This window comes from Phyllobates terribilis, unplaced genomic scaffold (assembly GCF_046119375.1).
Source record: "Phyllobates terribilis strain yellow unplaced genomic scaffold, ASM4611937v1 Scaffold_4__5_contigs__length_816908805, whole genome shotgun sequence".
Lineage (NCBI taxonomy): Eukaryota > Metazoa > Chordata > Amphibia > Anura > Dendrobatidae > Phyllobates > Phyllobates terribilis.
The window spans coordinates 6,460,359-6,467,264 of record NW_027362764.1 but is presented as its reverse complement, the minus strand read 5'-3'; positions in this window follow the sequence as shown (position 1 = coordinate 6,467,264).

The window sequence follows — 6,906 nt, the reverse complement described above, 5'->3', positions numbered from 1 at the left end:
CCCCTCACACATGTATGCAGGCTGGTTGTCAGCTGTGATAGATGAGGAGCTGGTGCTGCAGTATAAGGGGTGTGGTCTCATAATTATATCAGTGATGTCATCACCAGGAGGCGGGGCTGACAACCCCTCACACATGTATACAGGCTGGTTGTCAGCAGTGATAGATGAGGAGCTGGTGCTGCAGTATAAGGGGTGTGGTCTCATAATTATATCAGTGATGTCATCACCAGGAGGCGGGGCTGACAACCCCTCACACATGTATACAGGCTGGTTGTCAGCAGTGATAGATGAGGAGCTGGTGCTGGAGTGTAAGGGGTGTGGTCTCATCATTATATCAGTGATGTCATCACCAGGGGGCGGGGCTGACAACCCCTCACACATGTATGCAGGCTGGTTGTCAGCTGTGATAGATGAGGAGCTGGTGCTGCAGTATAAGGGGTGTGGTCTCATAATTATATCAGTGATGTCATCACCAGGAGGCGGGGCTGACAACCCCTCACACATGTATACAGGCTGGTTGTCAGCAGTGATAGATGAGGAGCTGGTGCTGCAGTATAAGGGGTGTGGTCTCATCATTATATCAGTGATGTTATCACCGGGGGGCGGGGCTGACAACCCCTCACACATGTATACAGGCTGGTTGTCAGCAGTGATAGATGAGGAGCTGGTGATGCAGTATAAGGGGTGTGGTCTCATCATTATATCAGTGATGTTATCACCAGGGGGCGGGGCTAACAACCTCTCACACATGTATACAGGCTGGTTGTCAGCAGTGATAGATGAGGAGCTGGTGATGCAGTATAAGGGGTGTGGTCTCATAATTATATCAGTGATGTCATCACCAGGAGGCGGGGCTGACAACCCCTCACACATGTATACAGGCTGGTTGTCAGCAGTGATAGATGAGGAGCTGGTGCTGCAGTATAAGGGGTGTGGTCTCATCATTATATCAGTGATGTCATCACCAGGGGGCGGGGCTAACAACCTCTCACACATGTATACAGGCTGGTTGTCAGCAGTGATAGATGAGGAGCTGGTGATGCAGTATAAGGGGTGTGGTCTCATAATTATATCAGTGATGTCATCACCAGGAGGCGGGGCTGACAACCCCTCACACATGTATACAGGCTGGTTGTCAGCAGTGATAGATGAGGAGCTGGTGCTGCAGTATAAGGGGTGTGGTCTCATCATTATATCAGTGATGTTATCACCAGGGGGCGGGGCTAACAACCTCTCACACATGTATACAGGCTGGTTGTCAGCAGTGATAGATGAGGAGCTGGTGATGCAGTATAAGGGGTGTGGTCTCATAATTATATCAGTGATGTCATCACCAGGAGGCGGGGCTGACAACCCCTCACACATGTATACAGGCTGGTTGTCAGCAGTGATAGATGAGGAGCTGGTGCTGCAGTATAAGGGGTGTGGTCTCATCATTATATCAGTGATGTCATAACCAGGGGGCGGGGCTGACAACCCCTCACACATGTATACAGGCTGGTTGTCAGCAGTGATAGATGAGGAGCTGGTGCTGCAGTATAAGGGGTGTGGTCTCATCATTATATCAGTGATGTTATCACCAGGGGGCGGGGCTAACAACCTCTCACACATGTATACAGGCTGGTTGTCAGCAGTGATAGATGAGGAGCTGGTGATGCAGTATAAGGGGTGTGGTCTCATCATTATATCAGTGATGTCATCACCAGGAGGCGGGGCTGACAACCCCTCACACATGTATACAGGCTGGTTGTCAGCAGTGATAGATGAGGAGCTGGTGCTGCAGTATAAGGGGTGTGGTCTCATCATTATATCAGTGATGTCATAACCAGGGGGCGGGGCTGACAACCTCTCACACATGTATACAGGCTGGTTGTCAGCAGTGATAGATGAGGAGCTGGTGCTGCAGTATAAGGGGCGTGGTCTCATCATTATATCAGTGATGTTATCACCAGGGGGCGGGGCTGACAACCCCTCACACATGTATACAGGCTGGTTGTCAGCAGTGATAGATGAGGAGCTGGTGATGCAGTATAAGGGGTGTGGTCTCATCATTATATCAGTGATGTTATCACCAGGGGGCGGGGCTAACAACCTCTCACACATGTATACAGGCTGGTTGTCAGCAGTGATAGATGAGGAGCTGGTGCTGCAGAATAAGGGGTGTGGTCTCATCATTATATCAGTGATGTCATCACCAGGAGGCGGGGCTGACAACCCCTCACACATGTATACAGGCTGGTTATCAGCAGTGATAGATGAGGAGCTGGTGCTGCAGTATAAGGGGTGTGGTCTCATCATTATATCAGTGATGTCATCACCAGGGGGCGGGGCTGACAACCCCTCTCACATGTATACAGGCTGGTTGTCCGCAGTGATAGATGAGGCGCTGGTGCTGCAGTATAAGGGGTGTGGTCTCATCATTATATCAGTGATGTTATCACCAGGGGGCGGGGCTAACAACCTCTCACACATGTATACAGGCTGGTTGTCAGCAGTGATAGATGAGGAGCTGGTGCTGCAGTATAAGGGGTGTGGTCTCATAATTATATCAGTGATGTCATCACCAGGGGGCGGGGCTAACAACCTCTCACACATGTATACAGGCTGGTTGTCAGCAGTGATAGATGAGGAGCTGGTGATGCAGTATAAGGGGTGTGGTCTCATAATTATATCAGTGATGTCATCACCAGGAGGCGGGGCTGACAACCCCTCACACATGTATACAGGCTGGTTGTCAGCAGTGATAGATGAGCTGGTGCTGCAGTATAAGGGGTGTGGTCTCATCATTATATCAGTGATGTCATCACCAGGGGGCGGGGCTGACAACCCCTCTCACATGTATACAGGCTGGTTGTCAGCAGTGATAGATGAGGAGCTGGTGCTGCAGTATAAGGGGTGTGGTCTCATCATTATATCAGTGATGTCATCACCAGGGGGCGGGGCTGACAACCTCTCACACATGTATACAGGCTGGTTGTCAGGATGATTATAAAGTTCTGATCTCTGAGGCTTCAAGAATCTTTGGTAACAAACTTCAGTGTACAAAGCTGAAGCCCATGGAAGGCGGCGGTCTGGCAGTGAGCGGGGGTTCATCGAACGCCGTGCACCGCGGGCAAGTCTCGGGCTGGGAACATGAACTGATCCTTTAATGTGATATCTGCGGAGCATGAAATCTGAACATGTTAATACCAAAAATAAACACAGGATAAATCCAGGAAGAGTGAGCTCAAAATGTAACCCCCACCCAACCCCCCATGCCGGGATCACACCAGACGACGCAGCAGAGCGCACACAGCAGAGCGGACACAGCACAGCCGGTGTAGCAGAGTGGACACAGCACAGCCGATGTAGCAGAGCGGACACAGCACAGCCGGTGTAGCAGAGTGGACACAGCACAGCCGATGTAGCAGAGCGGACACAGCACGGCCGGAGTAGCAGAGCGGACACAGCACGGCCGGAGTAGCAGAGCGGACACAGCACGGCCGGAGTAGCAGAGCGGACACAGCACGGCCGGAGTAGCAGAGTGGTCACAGCAGAGCCGGAGTAGCAGAGCTGAGCACAGATGGGCCTCTTCATCACCTTCCTCCTTTGCCTTCAATTTGCAATCACTTTATCCATCCCTGTTCCTGAGATTCCAGCAGCTGCGGAAACACCTGATGGAGGTTATACTCCCAGCACTGATGACAAACTGGTAACAAAACATTCATTAATTATTATATGTTTTATGACGGAAGAACCCGGAGATCAGAGGAAGAGACCCTCTTTGGTCACCAAGTAGGAACATTGCATCACATAGCAAAATATTATCAACACACACGACTGCTACGCATGCAGCTCTGGAGTATAATTCTGGATCAGTAATGTAATGTACAGTACAGACCAAAAGTTTGGACACATCTTCTCATTTAAAGATTTTTCTGTATTTTGATGACTATGAAAATTGTACATTCACACTGAAGGCATCAAAACTATGAATTACCACATGTGGAATTATATACTTAACAAAAAAGTGTGAAACAACTGAAAATATGTCTTATATTCTAGGGTCTTCACAGTAGCCCCCTTTTGCTTTGATGACTGCTTTGCACACTCTTGGCATTTGATGAGCTTCAAGAGGTAGTCACCGGAAATGGTCTTCCAACAATCTTGAAGGAGTTCCCAGAGATGCTTAGCACTTGTTGGCCCTTTTGCCTTCACTCTGCGGTCCAGCTCACCCCAAACCATCTCGATTGGGTTCAGGTCTGGTGACTGTGGAGGCCAGGTCATCTGGCGTAGCCCCCCCATCACTCTCTCTCTTGATCAAATAGCCCTTACACAGCCTGGAGGTGTGTTTGGGGTCATTGTCCTGTTGAAAAATAAATGATGGTCCAACTAAACGCAAACCGGATGGAATAGCATGCCGCTGCAAGATGCTGTGGTAGCCATGCTGGTTCAGTATGCCTTCAATTTTGAATAAATCCCCAACAGTGTCACCAGCAAAGCCCCCCACACCATCACACCTCCTCCTCCATGCTTCACGGTGGGAACCAGGCATGTAGAGTCCATCCATTCACCTTTTCTGCGTTGCACAAAGACACAGTGGTTGGAACCAAAGATCTCAAATTTGGACTCATCAGACCAAAGCACAGATTTCCACTGGTCTAATGTCCATTCCTTGTGTTCTTTAGCCCAAACAAGTCTCTTCTGCTTGTTGCCTGTCCTTAGCAGTGGTTTCCTAGCAGCTATTTTACCATGAAGGCCTGCTGCACAAAGTCTCCTCTTAACAGTTGTTGTAGAGATGTGTCTGCTGCTAGAACTCTGTGTGACATTGACCTGGTCTCTAATCTGAGCTGCTGTTAACCTGCGATTTCTGAGGCTGGTGACTCGGATAAACTTATCCTCAGAAGCAGAGGTGACTCTTGGTCTTCCTTTCCTGGGGCGGTCCTCATGTGAGCCAGTTTCTTTGTAGCGCTTGATGTTTTTTGTAACTGCACTTGGGGACACTTTCAACGTTTTCCCAATTTTTCGCACTGACTGACCTTCATTTCTTAAAGTAATGATGGCCACTCATTTTTCTTTACTTAGCTGCTTTTTTCTTGCCATAATACAAATTCTAACAGTCTATTCAGTAGGACTATCAGCTGTGTATCCACCAGACTTCTGCACAACACAACTGATGGTCCCAACCCCATTTATAAGGCAAGAAATCCCACTTATTAAACCTGACAGGGCACACCTGTGAAGTGAAGACCATTTCCGGTGACTACCTCTTGAAGCTCATCAAGAGAATGCCAAGAGTGTGCAAAGCAGTCATCAAAGCAAAAGGGGGCTACTTTGAAGAACCTAGAATATAAGACATATTTTCAGTTGTTTCACACTTTTTTGTTAAGTATATAATTCCACATGTGTTAATTCATAGTTTTGATGCCTTCAGTGTGAATGTACAATTTTCATAGTCATGAAAATATAGAAAAATCTTTAAATTAGAAGGTGTGTCCAAACTTTTGGTCTGTACTGTATATACACAGTGGCTGCACCAGCAGAATAGTGAGTGCAGCTCTGGGGTATAATACAGGATGTAATTCAGGATCAGTAATGTAATGTATGTACACAGTGACTGCACCAGCAGAATAGTGAGTGCAGCTCTGGAGTATAATACAGGAGGTAACTCAGGATCAGTAATGTAATGTATGTACACAGTGACTGCACCAGCAGAATAGTGAGTGCAGCTCTGGAGCATAATACAGGATGTAACTCAGGATCAGTAATGTAATGTATGTACACAGTGACTGCACCAGCAGAATAGTGAGTGCAGCTCTGGAGTATAATACAGGAGGTAACTCAGGATCAGTAATGTAATGTATGTACACAGTGACTGCACCAGCAGAATAGTGAGTGCAGCTCTGGAGTATAATACAGGATGTAACTCAGGATCAGTAATGTAATGTATGTACACAGTGACTGCACCAGCAGAATAGTGAGTGCAGCTCTGGAGTATAATACAGGATGTAACTCAGGATCAGTAATGTAATGTATGGACACAGTGACTGCACCAGCAGAATAGTGAGTGCAGCTCTGGAGAATAATACAGGATGTAACTCAGGATCAATAATGTAATGTATGTACGCAGTGACTGCACCAGCAGAATAGTGAGTGCAGCTCTGGAGTATAATACAGGATGTAACTCAGGATCAGTAATGTAATGTATGTACACAGTGACTGCACCAGCAGAATAGTGAGTGCAGCTCTGGAGTATAATACAGGATGTAACTCAGGATCAGTACAGGATCAGTAATGTAATGTATGTACACAGTGACTGCACCAGCAGAATAGTGAGTGCAGCTCTGGAGTATAATACAGGATGTAACTCAGGATCAGTAATGTAATGTATATACACAGTGGCTGCACCAGCAGAATAGTGAGTGCAGCTCTGGGGTATAATACAGGATGTAATTCAGGATCAGTAATGTAATGTATGTACACAGTGACTGCACCAGCAGAATAGTGAGTGCAGCTCTGGAGTATAATACAGGAGGTAACTCAGGATCAGTAATGTAATATATGTACACAGTGACTGCACCAGCAGAATAGTGAGTGCAGCTCTGGAGCATAATACAGGATGTAACTCAGGATCAGTAATGTAATGTATGTACACAGTGACTGCACCAGCAGAATAGTGAGTGCAGCTCTGGAGTATAATACAGGAGGTAACTCAGGATCAGTAATGTAATGTATGTACACAGTGACTGCACCAGCAGAATAGTGAGTGCAGCTCTGGAGTATAATACAGGATGTAACTCAGGATCAGTAATGTAATGTATGTACACAGTGACTGCACCAGCAGAATAGTGAGTGCAGCTCTGGAGTATAATACAGGATGTAACTCAGGATCAGTAATGTAATGTATGGACACAGTGACTGCACCAG